This window comes from Curcuma longa, chromosome 6, assembly GCF_044706935.1.
Source record: "Curcuma longa cultivar G26 ecotype Majalengka, Jawa Barat chromosome 6, ITB_CL_G26_1.1, whole genome shotgun sequence".
Lineage (NCBI taxonomy): Eukaryota > Viridiplantae > Streptophyta > Magnoliopsida > Zingiberales > Zingiberaceae > Curcuma > Curcuma longa.
This window is the reverse complement of record NC_133866.1, coordinates 1,734,652-1,749,543: the sequence shown is the minus strand read 5'-3', so window position 1 is coordinate 1,749,543 and position 14,892 is coordinate 1,734,652. Positions and strand designations below refer to the sequence as shown.

The 14,892-nt window shown below is 36.3% G+C and overlaps 2 pseudogenes; both read left to right on the top strand.

The window, feature by feature from the left end:
* LOC141831088 (uncharacterized) overlaps positions 1-7,581 on the top strand; it is an 8,921-nt pseudogene extending 1,340 nt beyond the window's left edge.
* Positions 7,582-8,253: 672 nt separating this feature from the next.
* On the top strand, positions 8,254-9,385 carry LOC141831087 (uncharacterized; annotated as a pseudogene).
* The last annotated feature ends 5,507 nt before the right edge of the window (positions 9,386-14,892 follow it).

Below are 14,892 nucleotides of genomic sequence, written 5' to 3'. Positions count from 1 at the left end.
TGGTTCTTTTAGTATTTCCGGGGCGCCTGAGTGACACGGGCAGACCTTGAACCGGGCTTCTAGAACCGTTTCAAACCAATAACGAGTGACGTAAGAACACCAATGATTTAATTCGAGGATACCTGACGAGGTTGAATTGGATAATTTGGTTGACATTCCTACAATTGAACAGTTATTGAGGAAAGGTAGAGGATCCAAGTCGATTAATCCATTCTCTGAGGAGTCCGAAATCCTAGGATCGCTTCACCCATCAGTGTCACAGTCGATCCCTTTCTCTGCCTTCTAGGATAAAGCACTTTAGAACACTCCCATCTCCCCCACACAACTCATGATCAACATTCTCTCCACCTTTTTGTGCTAGATTTAGTAAGTAGTTCCACGGTCCCTGTGGATTCGATCTTTTTATTACTTGACGACATTCCGTGCACTTGCGGAAGGCTATCAGCAAGATGACCAAGACTCCATTTAGTGGACACAGCGAAAGAGCAACTGACTTATTAGGACTCATACATAGCGATGTATGTGGCCCTTTCAATGTTGCTGCTAGGGGCGGTTATAGATACTTCATTACGTTTACTGATGATTTTAGTAGATACGGTTATGTGTACTTGATGACACATAAATCTGAATCCTTTGAAAAGTTCAAAGAATTTAAGAATGAAGTACAAAACCAACTTGGCAAGAGTATTAAGATATTTCGATCAGATCGAGGTGGTGAATACCTTAGCCACGAGTTTCGTGACTATCTAGCTGAGTGTGGGATTCTATCCCAACTCACTCCTCCTGGAACACCACAATGGAATGGTGTATCTGAAAGGAGGAATCGTACTCTATTAGATATGGTACGATCTATGATGAGTCACACAGATCTTCCAATATCCTTTTGGGGATATGCTTTAGATACTGCAGCTTTTACGATTAACCGTGTTCCATCTAAGGCTGTGATAAAGACACCATATCAGATATGGACTGGGAGGAGTCCCAATATGTCATTTATGAAGATTTGGGGGTGTGAGGCTTACGTTAAGCGTCCAGTCTCAGATAAACTAGGACCCAAATCTGATAAGTGCTATTTTGTAGGATATCCCAAAAGAAACAAAGGGATATTACTTCACATACCCAGTCAGCACAAAGTGTTTGTGGCTAAGACTGGGGTACACTACAAAAAAAACAGCATTCTGCGACGAAATTTGCGACGAATTTTGTCAAAAAATTCATCGCAAAAAGATTTCCAACGAAATTTGCGACGAATAATTTTCGTTGGTATAAAAGCGTCGCCAAAAATCTGCGTCGAAAAATCCACATTTGTCGCAAAAATTTGCGACGAAACTAAAATTTCGCCAATTGGCGACGAATTTATTTCCGTCGCCAATTGGCGACGAATTTATTTCGTCGCCAATTGGCGACGAATCCAAATATTCATCGCCAATTGGCGACGAAAATGGATTCGTCGCCAATTGGCGACGAAAATAAATTCGTCGCCAATCGGCGACGAATTTTTGGATTCGTTGCCAATTGGCGACGAATTTGGCAACGAATCTAAAATTCGTTGCAAATTTTGATAAATAGTAAACTGACGATATATTTGTGACGAACTAGTTTTCGTTGCTAATTTCGTTGCCAATTGGCGACGAATCCTATATTCGTCGCAGATTTCGTTGCAAAAACAAAAAAAAATTTCAATGGAATATTTATTTTGGTGATTATCCTGTATATACAAACAATATCGATCCAATCGGATCTATTCATAAATACATGTAACCTGTAATAAACAAGCATATCTAAAAATCCAATACAAATAAAGAAATAACATCCATTCATTTCATCCAAATATCCATAACATACATGAATCCATAACATCCAAATCATCCATATCCATAACATTCAAATATCCATAACATCTACAATCCATAAAACTCATAATACAATCCAGCAAATAACTACATTAGACATGTATGTACATGTCTATAAGTCTAACCAAGTCACATCATCATAATACAGGAAAGAAGTTAAAAAGTACTGGTACAAACAAATCAGAAGATATATAAAGACAAGATAGAAGAGATACTCTGCTTGATTCTTCGTCACTATCTTGTCTTCGCCTGCATAGAAAAATAAGATAAAGAGAAAGTATCATTCTTAAAATTAAAATTAATACTAAAATCTATAAATTAAATATGTAAAGACTAACCTTTTTTTTTTTAATTTGTTTATCAAAACCTGTTTAACAAAAAACAAACAGTATTATTAACAATATATAAATTATTAACTTGTAGCTGTAATAAAATGCATGTCAAATAAATAAAATAATGCTTAAAAAATGCATACACAAAAAAACTCATGAAGGATCACCACCATCGTCGCCGTCGTCGTCGTCGTCGTCGTCGTCGTTATCGTCGTCGTCGTCATCACCAAGTTGCAACTGAAAATGGCGCAAAATTCGTTCTTGTTGTTTTTGTAATTTTTTAATTTGATTATCTCTTTGTATCATTTCCTCGTCTCTTTGTTGTAATAGCCCTTTCAATTGAGTGACCCCCTCGTCTCTTTGTATCATTTCCTCGTCTCTTTGTTGTAATAGCCCTTTTAATTTGCTTCTTTCTCCGTTAATATCTTTTTTTCTCCTGCATAAGAAAACATGATAAAGAGAAAGTATCATTCTTAAAATTAAAACTTAAACCTATAAACTAAATATGTAAAGACACTTTAGGAAATATATAAAATATATTTTAGGAAATATTTTATGTTAAATAAAATACACTTTAAAAATTATTCTCTACTAAAATGAATGATTTTGACTATCACCTATATGATGCCAGATTTGGTAGAGAATGTAGCTCTCTAAAACATGATATAATACAAAAAAAGCTTTGTATTGAATAATCTCTAACAAGTATTGGACCTCCTAATCAAAATTTACCAATTTAAACTAATAATAAGAACGAAAAATAAAAAAGGACTTCAGACAAAGTTTGTACTACTTACCTCTAGTCTTACGGATATTGAACATTTTGCTAATTTATATTCTTTAAATTTGTTTGATGATATATGCTTGAAATCAACTACTTGTTTCTATAAAGAGCACCACGCTATATACTGTTGTTTTTCAAAGGGAGAGCTTTATGTTTTCCGGAGCATTAAAAAAATCATGATTCTCCATTTTAGAAACCAAACTAAAAATATTTGACAAAAAAAATAAAAATAAATTGATCATATATCATTGGTTGCTGTTTTGCTAGGTTCAACTATTAATTTTTCTTTTGGGAAAAAAGTTCAGCTATTATTGTTGATTTCCTAAAAAACGAAAAGATTAACGAGTAGTATAACTTGTATATATTGATTCGAATAGGAAGCTTTTATAATTTATGCAAAGTAACCATTTATCCTCAACTACTTTACTGAATATGACTTTTTTTTTCCTTTCTCCCTTCAACCCACCACCTTTATCTAAATGAAAAATCATTCATTCTGAAAAATCTGAGACGGATAGACATTTGCATTTTCAGATTTATTCTGTGGATGAATGAATCAACGAAAGTAATCCGTCTCCGAAATTAATCGAGCCCCAGGACTCGAATACCTAGATTATCAAAAAAAAAATTACACTTCTAAATTTAAAATCAAGGAAAATCATTTGTTTTCAAAATTAATTGAGTACCAGGCTTGGATGATGATCTTGTTGCCTAAAGTGATGAAAGACTCCTATGCCCTAAACAATTTATCTAAACTTTCGAGATGACGAGACCAGAAAAATGCTACATGTGTGGTGGTCCCAGTGGCAATTGATATCGTCAGGGATGATACGAACTCATGAACAAATACTAACTTCCATTATTCACAGAATTTGGAAACTGGAATTTCTCAGAGAATGAACATTAATAAGGACTCTCTCCGTTTACCATTTCACACCGGAGGACGCACGCAGCACAAGAAGCCAACAATGAAGGTTATGAAGGAACGCGACAGCCACAGCTGCAGCGATGGGTCTCTCTTCCCTTGAAATATAATCCTTAGAATTATTACGTCAATATGAATGTTACATGGTTATTAGTAGTAGAATTTTTATTGCTTTTGTTACATGGTTATTAGTAGTAGACATCCGCCCGACGTCCGACGATGTCTCTCCAGCAGCGCCGGCGGTGAAAAACATAGGAAAAAAAACAAAAAGGAAGGAGGAAGCTTACCACGTGAGGAGGAAAGATTTCGGAGAGAACTCGGCCAGAAATCAGCGAGATCCGGCGAGGGAGAGCTTCGGCGAGGGAGAGATCCGGCGAGGGAGAGCTTCGGCGAGGGAGAGATCCGCCGAGGGAGAGCTCCGGCGAGGGAGAGAGATCTGGCGAGTGAGAGATCCGGCGAGTGAGAGAGATCCGGCGAGGGAGAGGAGTTTCGGCGAGAGCTGCGGCAGAAACTTCGCTGCGGCAGAAACTTCGATCGCGTGGGAGAAGAAAAGAAAAGTTCGGAGTTAGGGATTTAGTAAGTTTTTTGCGACGAAACCAACTTCGTCGCCAAATTCGTCGCCAAATTGGCGACGAATAATCACATTCGTCGCCAAATTGGCGACGAACAATAAAATTCGTCGCCAAATTGGCGATGAATCGGGCATTCGTCGCCAAGTTCGCGTGGGAGAAGAAAAGAAAAGTTCGGATCTAGGGTTAAGTTTTGCGACGAATTCTGATTCGTCGCCAAATTCGTCGCCAATTTGGCGACGAATAATAAAATTCGTCGCTAAATTGGCGACGAACAATTAAATTCGTCGCCAAATTGGCGACGAATAGTGTATTCGTCGCCAAGTTCGCGTGGGAGAAGAAAGTGAAAATTCAGATTTTAGTGAAGTTTTGCAACGAAAAACTTATTCGTTGCCAAATTCGTCGCCAATTTGGCGACGAACAAGAAATTCGTCGCCAAATTGGCGACAAATAGTGTATTCGTCGCCAAGTTCGCATGGGAGAAGAAAAGGAAAATTCAGATTTTAGTGAAGTTTTGCAACGAAAAATCGCCAAGTTCGCGTGGGAGAAGAAAATTGGCGAAAATTATTCGTCGCCAAGTTCGCGTGGGAGAAGAAAATGAAAATTCAGATTTTAGTGAAGTTTTGCAACGAAAAACTTATTCGTTGCCAAATTCGTCGCCAAAACGAATTCGTTGGCGCCAAATTCGTCGCCAACGACGAATAGTGTATTCGTCGCCAAGTTCGCGTGGGAGAAGAAAAGGAAAATTCAGATTTTAGTGAAGTTTTGCAACGAAAACCTTATTCGTTGCCAAATTCGTCGCAAATTTGGCGACGAATTTCTTATTCGTCGCCAATTTGGCGACGAATATCTTGTTCGTTGCCAATTTGGCGACGAACTTCTTGTTCGTCGCCAATTTGGCGACGAACTTCTGTTTCGTCGCCAATTTGCGACGAATTTGGCAACGAATAAGTTTTTGCAACGAATTTTGCGACGAATATATTGAGTTGCTAAATTGGCAACTAATATTTTTTTCGTCGCAAAGGTTGTTGCAGATTAGCAACGAAATTTTGATTCGTCCCAAAATTCGTTGCTGATTGGCGACGAAAACTATTCGTCCCAAAAATTCATCGCAAAATACCTGTTTTTTTGTAGTGAGGATTTACCATATTGGTACAGTCATTTGATTCATCATAATCTTGATGTAATGCATATTGAGAAGAATATTTTTGATAATCTGATTAATACAGTCATGGATATCCCCGAAAAAATAAAAAATAATTTGAATGTAAGAAAAGATATATGACTCATTTGTAAAAGACCTAGTCTTGATGTTGATGAAAGTAGTAGGGGACCAAAGCCAAAGGCAGTTTATACATTGAATAGAGATCAGAGACATGCTCTTTGTGAATGAGTGAAATCTTTAAAATTTTTAGATGGTTATGTCTCTAATCTTGGAAGATGTGTCGATTTGAAGGAATGTAAATTAATTGGTTTAAAAAGTCATGACCGTCATATATTTATGGAAAGACTCATTCCTATGACTTTTAAGGAGCTGTTACCAAATTTTGTATGAGGTGTCATTACGGAGTTAAGTATTTTTCTTCATGATATTTGCTCAACAGTTTTGAAATGCTCACACATAGAAACGTTAGAGCGAGAAATTCTAATAATTTTATGTAATTTAGAAAGGATCTTTCCACCTTCATTTTTTGATTCGATGGAACATCTTTTGGTTCACTTGCCTTATGAAACCAAAGTTGGAGGTCCTGTCCATTTTTGATGGATGTATCCATTTGAAAGGTAAAATAATATTACTTATATACTTTGTTGTTTCATATATATTAATGTCTAATATACTTTATTTTATTACAATCAAATTTCTATATCATCTGAAGAAAAAAGTGAAAAATAAGGCCCATGTTGAAGCCTCTATTGTTAATGCATACATTGTGGAGGAAGTAACAACTTTTGCATCATATTATTTTGAGCCTCACGTCCGAAGCAAAAGACAAAGAGCGGGAAGAAATGATGAAGGACCCATTGATCCCAATTTGATAGCATTTTTAATTTTTAATTACCTTGGCCGGCCAAGTGGACCATGTAAAGAGAGATACTTAACTGGTCAAGAATGGCGCGCAACCCACACATATATTTTACTGAATTGTCCAGAAGTAACACCATATTTTGAGTGAGTATATATTTTATATTTTTTTCATTCGGTTGTAAATAATTTATGTTATAATTATTGTTTTTATAGGATTTTTCAGAGTTTAAACTCTGAAATGGCAACACAAGAGTTTAATAAATTCTGCGATGAAGAATTTGCACCATGGTTCAAAACATATGTGAGTATAAAAATTTAAATTTGCTCAACATATATTTTGACTTATAATTAATTTTGGAATTTGATTTTAGATTCAGGGTAATCAAGCTCACGTTGACTCAAGAATTATTATTTCATCTTTCATGGGGTCCAAAAGTAATGGTACGGACTTGGCCAGTATATTTCATAAACGGATATAATTTTCATACTCAGGAATATGGAATGGGGAAGACTACAATGAATAGCGGTGTTTGTGTTCAATCATCCTCAGATGGAGCTGCAAGTAATGATTTTTATGGGTTATTGGATGAAATTATAGAGGTGGAATACCCAGGTCCAGAAATTTGAGTTGTTTTATTTATGTGTCGTTGGTTTGACCCTGTCAGAGGGATGAAGGTGCATCCACAGTATAATTTGATTGAAATTAATCATAAGAGATTATATAAGAGATATGAACCATTTGTGTTGGCACAACAAGCAATTCAAGTATTTTATGCTTCATATCCAAGTTTGAAACAAGACAAAATTGATTGGTGGGCTGTTTGTAAAACAAAAGCAAGGATAAAAATTGAAGAACGTTGGCAAGAGAATGCATATCAACAAGACGAAGTTGTAAACACATTTCAGACCGAGGAATATCATATTCCTACATTACGAGATCCCAGTATAGTAGTGATACCCGTAGATACAAGTGAAATTCATCAAAATGACGATGACGACGAAGATGAAGACGACGACGACGACGACGATGACGATGACGATGACCATGCCACGACGACGACGATGATGATTTTGATTTTTCATGCTGAGTAAGTCAGGTTAAATTATAAAAATATTAATAATTCATTTTAATATATGGATAATGGAGTGTAGGTGTATATATATTTCATTTTAATCTGCAAATTTAATTTTAATCTTCATAATATGCAAATTTTGATTTACTAGATAGATTTATAAAATTTTAGTTTATTTTTTTTGTTATATATATTTCTATTGACTTGGTGGTGTATTTTTTCACATCCTTATAGATTTACATCATGATAAGGTTTTGTATTTTTTTTATGTAAATAATTTTAGATTTGACATCATGGTAAGTTTTTAATATTTTTCATTATGCAAATAATTTTTGTTTGATTTATCGCTAATATATTTTTTTACAGTGGCGACCTTCATGCAACCCCAATCATGCACCTACAGTCCCCACTCCTTCAGGTGCAGCCCCCTCTCCTTTAGGTGCAACCCCCTCTCCTTCAAGTGCAGCCCCCTCTCCAGGACCTTCTCATTCCCCAAGAGCTATGGAAGGTCCTTCGACTCGACAGTCCTCTACAGATACACGAGAGTTGATAGCCCCTCTCGGCGATTCGTAAGTATTTTAAATTAATTATATTATCAATTATATTTTTATAATTATTTAACATCATTTATTTGATATTGTATTATAGTTTTACTGATTCTGTATGGGTTATTCACGATATTAATCGAATCATGAATAACCTTTGGCGAGGGGATTCGATGAGTTATACAAGTACTTCTGATTCCACCAAAGGGTTGTGGTGGAATGAATTTAAGGTAAACTATCAATTTTATTATATATATATATATATGATATTACTATTGAATATATAATAAATTATTTATTTCTACTTTCAGCGGGTGTTTATTTGGGACCCTATTGATGAAGTGAAAATTGGACGCATTTTTAAGAAAAAATGTGGTGATCACATCCGCTATGTCCTAAATCATGCAAAAATAAGGGGAAAAAAGCCACCATGAATCACTGATGAGAATTGAGTTTGGATCTCTCAATTTTGGGAAATTGAAGAAAGTCGAAAGAGGAGTAACCAGAATAAGCTTAATCAAGCTTATAATTCTGGTGCCTTATCTGTGACATATGCGGGCGACTCAATCAATATTGATGAGCATACACGCAGATTGGTAATTTTTTTAACTACTTCAATTTTAATTTATTTTATATTAATGTTTATTATTTCTAACAATATTTTTATAGGCTAAGGAAATGGGGCGAGATCTAGATTTTATTGATTCTTTTACTCGCACATTTCAAAAGAAAGACAAGAGTTGGAGTGGGGATAGAGCAAAATCAATTAAGGTTTAAATATGTATCTAAATATTTTTATGTGTTTAATTTCTCATATATTACAACATATTAATATTTCTTTTGATAATACAAGATAAATATTCTAAGCTTGAGCTAGCACAACGAGCTTCAAGTGCTAGCTCTGAAAATGATAGATCTGAGACCTCAGTTGGGAATGATCTGAGTCTGTGGCTGGAGGTCAGTGGGGGATCCAAAGGTAGTGGAAGGATATTGGGTATGAGTTCTTTGAGCAGAACCCATAGAGTTACTGGTACATCTTCTATCACCTCTCCAACCGTCACATCACAGATCCATAGTTTGACTGAGGAGGTTACCCACTTGAAAGGGTTATTAATGCAACGAGATGAAGAAATGAGACAAAGAGATCAGCAAATGAGACAAAGAGATCAAGAAATTAATAAATTATAAAGACAACAAGACCTGATCTTGCAACATCTTCAGTTGCAATCCGCTCCTCGTGATGACGACGACGATGATGGTGGTGGTGGTTCCTTATGAGTTTTTTTTTATGTATGAATTTTTTACAATCATTATTGTTGGGGCAATTTTTGCCCAAAACAATTTGGATTTTAATGTTTGGCTAAATCAGTTTAAGTTAGACAATGTTTGTTGATCTAACATGCGTGACTTGAGTTCACAAGAAAGTCCAGGAATGGAGTCTTGGCATTTGGTGAAGTCCCGGAGGCGCAGCCTCTTGGCAAAGGATGAAGTCCTGGAGGCAAGGCCTCTTGGCAAGAGAAGTCTTAGCATGACAAAGTTGAGGAAAACGTGTCAAGCGAGTGCAAGGAAGTGCACGAGGCTTGTGGAAAGCATTTGAAGACTTGTGTCAAGGCTAAGGGATAAAGAAGAAGCTGAAAAAGAGAGTTTTCAGCTTGGTCAGTCGACTGGCCCTGCCAGCAGTCGACTGGGGTTGATCCGAAGAACACACAACCAAGTTTTAAGAGTATCAGTCGACTGAAGTTTGAATTCCAGTCGACTGGGATCAAACAGAAAGATCAGTCGAGAGGTACAGTCGACTGATACCAATCGACTGGTGTTGGAGCAGTCGACTGGCAGATTGCCGTTGGGCGACAGTTGGCCAATTAAATGCGTATTAAATAGCCGTTGAAGCCCATCAGTCGACTGGCCCTAGGAGCAGTCGACTGGTGCACTGAATTTTATAAAAAGAGCGGTCAACGTCGCAGAAAAAAATATCTGATTCTTTCATCTTCTTGATTGCTCTTTTACATTGTTAAAACTCTTTCTCTTCCTCCTAAACTTCACTACAAATCTTGTACGAGGAAGAAACTCTGTTGTGAAGGTTTCTCCGCCTTTGAAGCGTGCTTCAAGAAGGAGGTTGTTTTCATAGTGGAATCGTCGACTGCGTGTGTGGATCCTTGGATTAGTCACCTCGTTGAGGTGGATACCAAGTAAATAACTGGGTTAGCGTTTGATCTTTGTATTTTACTATTATTATTTTGCTTCCGCTAACAATCTCGCAGAGAAAGATCGAAAAATGCTATTCACCCCCCTCTAGCGAACGCCTCGGTCCCAATAATTATTTTATTTATTTATCATTTTATTAGAGTTGCAAGTTACTAATTTATAGATTTTTAATAATACTGTTAATTTTTTTAAACAGGTTTTTTAAAGAAAATTTAGAAGAAGAGGTAAGTCTTTACATATTTAGTTTATAGGTTTAAGTTTTAATTTTAAGAATGATACTTTCTCTTTATCATATTTTCTTATGCAGGAGAAGAAAAGATATTGACGGAGAGGGAAGCAGAGTCTCTAGAGAGCAAAAACGAGCACGATGATGCTATTCTATCTTTTCTTCATCCTCATAATTGTTTATATCACTACTTTATATGGATTTGGATTGTTATGACTGGATGTTGGTTGGACTTATAGATATGTGTACATATTTATTGTGGATCTTTGTATGGATTGCATCATTTGGATCTTTGTATATTATGGATGTTGATATGGATCTTGGTATATTGAAATGGATCTTTGTATATTAAATGGATGTTGATATGGATTGTTGTTTCATCATTTATTTATTGATATGTAAATGTGTATGTCAATATTGATATTGATATGAATGTTGACAGGACACATATATTTTATGAATCGATCCGATTGGATCGATATTTTATTGTATATACGAGATAATCAACGAATAAGCAGATTAGGAAAAAAAATTAATTTTGCGATGAAAATTTATTCATTCATCGATTGGCAACGAATTCTACAACGAAAACCGAATTTCATCGCAAACCTATCATAAGTTACTATTTATCAATATTTTACGATGAAAATCTTTTTCATCACAAAATTCATCGTCCATCGGCGACGAATTCGATTTTCGTCGCCAATTGGCGATGAATTGGCGACGAAAATGACTTTCGTCGCTGATGGGTGACAAAAATTTTTTCGTCGTCGATGGCGACAAAATTCTTTTTTCGTCATAAAATTTTGTGACGAAATGAGATATTTCGTTGTAAAATTTGGCGATGACCTTATAGCAATGAATTTAAATTCGTTGCAAAATTCATCGCAAACGATTTTGCGATAATTTTTTTTGAAATTCATCGTAAAATTCATCGCAAAATTGAGGTTTTTTGTAGTGAGAGATTCAGCAATCCATCCATTCGTCCAGGAGTACTCCGCCGCTTCCATCCACCGTCGATGAAGAGATAGCAAGATAAGGAAGACTGCATTGATTGATAAGTCTTACTCCCTTTTCTCTTACAGATTTAGGAGTAAGATGAACTATTTTTCCCTTTCTTTGTGTTGTATTTCCTCCGTCATAGAGTAAACCCTTAGATTCTAGGATATAGGAGGAATCGAGATGTATATGGATGATTGTAATATATGGATTTGTTATTTACTATGTTCAATGATTTGATTATGCATTGCTATGTGGATTTGTGCCTTGCATTTATTTGATAATATGTCTATGAATGTCTATTTGATGCGCTCCTGCAAGAGTATGGATGTCGTCAAGTAATAAAAGATATCAAACCACATGGACCGTGGAATCAATCACTAAACTAGCACAGAAAGAGTTGAAAAATCATGTATTTAAGATTGGTGAAGGGGGAAGAGAGAGAGAAATCAAGTACCTAGACCTCGATCAAAGAGAAATCAGCTAAATGACAGGATTGGGAAAACGATCCTAGGATTTTGGATTCCTCGAGATTATGGTTGATTGATCATGGATTCCTTACCATTCCTCAATGATTCCACAATTGCAGAGATTCTAACCCAAATATCTAATTAGACCTCGTAAGGCTTCGTCGGAATTAAATCATGAATCCTCTAATATTACGATTATTAGTCCGAGATGTGATGAGTGACATTTTCTGCGGATGAATTAGGGTTAGATCGAACCGGTTTGGACCGCATTTCATATCATAAATAGGGATTTGGGATATTTCTTTATTTTGGATGAATTTATTGTCTTTATTGTAATTTGCACTAATTTATGGAGATTAATGAGTAACTTTGATTTTTGTAGGAAATTAGAGTGGAATTAATTAATTTTAGAGGTTCAAATTGAAAGAAATTAAATTGGCTCGAGTCCGGGTTCATTCGGATTCAAATTGGTTCAGTCAAATTCAACTCGAGTGCAACCTACTGCTTGATTCGGCTCAATCAGCTCAACTAAGCTCAAATCAGCCAATCCATTAAACAAGCCCAAGCCCACTTAAAGCTAAGCCCACAATCCAGCCAATCCGGTCAAACCCGATTTAATTTCGGTCAAATCCGGTTCAATCACAAATCATTGATTTAGACCGGTTCAGCGGGCCGGTTCAGCTGCGTTAAAAGGGGTTCTTCTATTTCCGCCGCAAAGGGAGGCTCGAGAATGCAAACGGGACACTGTGCATTCCTCATCCACGACATTTTCCCCTGTCTCCTTCGCTTCTCCTCTATTTTTCTTCGTCGCCGGGCCTCCTCCACTCCCATTCCGCCGCATTTCTTCCCCCGATTCTCTGGTTAGAGTCGAGCGGCGCCGGCAAGGTTGGAAGTTGCTTCGTCGCTGAATCCGCTGTCCCCTCTGTCTTCGTTCTCCGGAGTTGTGAGAGGAGTGCCCAGCTCTGGTCGGCCGCCGACAGCCCACTTCTTCCGCTCCACAGAAGATCCGAAGGTGGCTGGACCTTGTCTACGGTTGTAGCAGGGATTCCGCACCAGCGTCTGTCTGTGGTTGTAGCAGAACACCGGAGTAGCTTCGTTCTCCGTCGTCACCGAAAAAGGCAGGTAAGGGTTTTCTTATTCGTGGTTTCTGACCTTGTCTGCGGTTGTAGCAGGGAAAGGAGCTGCGACTTAGAGTTCTTGCTTTGTCTTCTCCGTCCGCATCTCCAGATCACCACCCCGGTGAGATTCGCTTCCACCGGCACGAATCTTCTTCCATTTTGTTGGGCTTCGATCTGTGATGAACCAGGGAATCCCCCGAAACCCTAGTTTCGATTCAATTCTATGAGGTTTTGTTTTGCTTTGTTTGGTTTTGTTTTGTTCTCTTCTTTCGTGTTCTGTTTATTCGAATCAAAAACCCCCTCCCTTTTGTGAATAGCTTGTTTTAAACCTAATTGCTAACCCTAATTCCTAACTTTAATTGCTAAACCTAATTTCTAACTCTAATCATAATCCATTCTTTTGTTTGATGTTGTTTGGTTCTTTGAGGTTTAAAGCAGTTGAGGTTCTCGATATGTGCCAATTGGAAGAGGGAAGAAAACCTAGCTTAAACGTACATTCATCTCTGTTCTTTACTGGTTTCTCCTCTTCTTATTCTGTTGTTTCAGTAACGGCAATGAATTCAAAACCCCCTGAATGTTTCATGCTGATTTGAGAGTTTGCCAATTTGGTTGTGATTTTCACATGATTTGGATGTTGGATACACTGTATATTGAACTTATGTTAACCATTGTGGTAACTTGAATTGAATTGAACCATGTAACTGCTGTGTTAAGTTTTGATAGCTTCCATCCATGTCTTCCTCTATGCTGAATTGAATTTTATGGTAATGGCATTGTTGGTTGGGTGTTGGTACGTTTGTGATACTTGGAACGTGATTAAATCAGCATGTTATTGGGTTGATATAGAATTAGAATAATCAATTGTTTGTTGAGGTGGGTTAATGAAAATTCTTCTTGTTGAAATCTTATAGTGATTTTAGAATCATGATGTAACCGGTTGCATGAGATTATGATATGTGTTGGACTATTGTGGGTGTGATTAATGTTCATGAACAAATGAGGTTGTATATATTGTAATGCATGTTGTGTGTTTATTAGTGTTGTATAATATGGAATTGTTATACAAAATTCATGTGATGCATGTTGTGTAAATGACTTGTGTATTGTATGTTGTAACTTGTGTGTATAATGTATATTGTTGTTGTATAATGAATGGCTGGGATTTATATTGTTTGTATGTAAAATGTTGTAAGTTGAATGATTATGTTAATTGATGCATGATGTAGAAATTATGTAAGGTGTATGTAGTTGTATGTAATCATATGACTCATGTTGTATATTAACTTGTGATAATGAATAAAATTGTAGAAAATATTGTTGTTGTAAATGAACTATGTTTAGGTTAAGATTGTATGTTGTAGATTGTATAAATGCAAGCATGTTGTATGTGTAGTTTGTATGAATAAAATTCATGTTGTTGTGAAATATATTTTGTATTACATGTCATATTGGATGCATGTATGTTGTATGTATAATGTGTAAATAGGATACATGATTAGATTTAATTTGTACATAATGTAGATTTAGGATTCTTTTATTAATTGTATGAATAAAACACAATAAAACCCTGCATCAGTCTAGAATAAACATCCAGTCATTGAGTCCGAGAGATACAACCCGAACCTCCCTATACCAATTAAAACGATAATAAGAGGTTTGGTAAATAAATAAATAATTAATTTTGATGGATGTGAGTTACACAAGAAATAAGGGAAAATGTATATACATAAATTCCCATGAAAAAACACCGCTATCAAGATGACACCT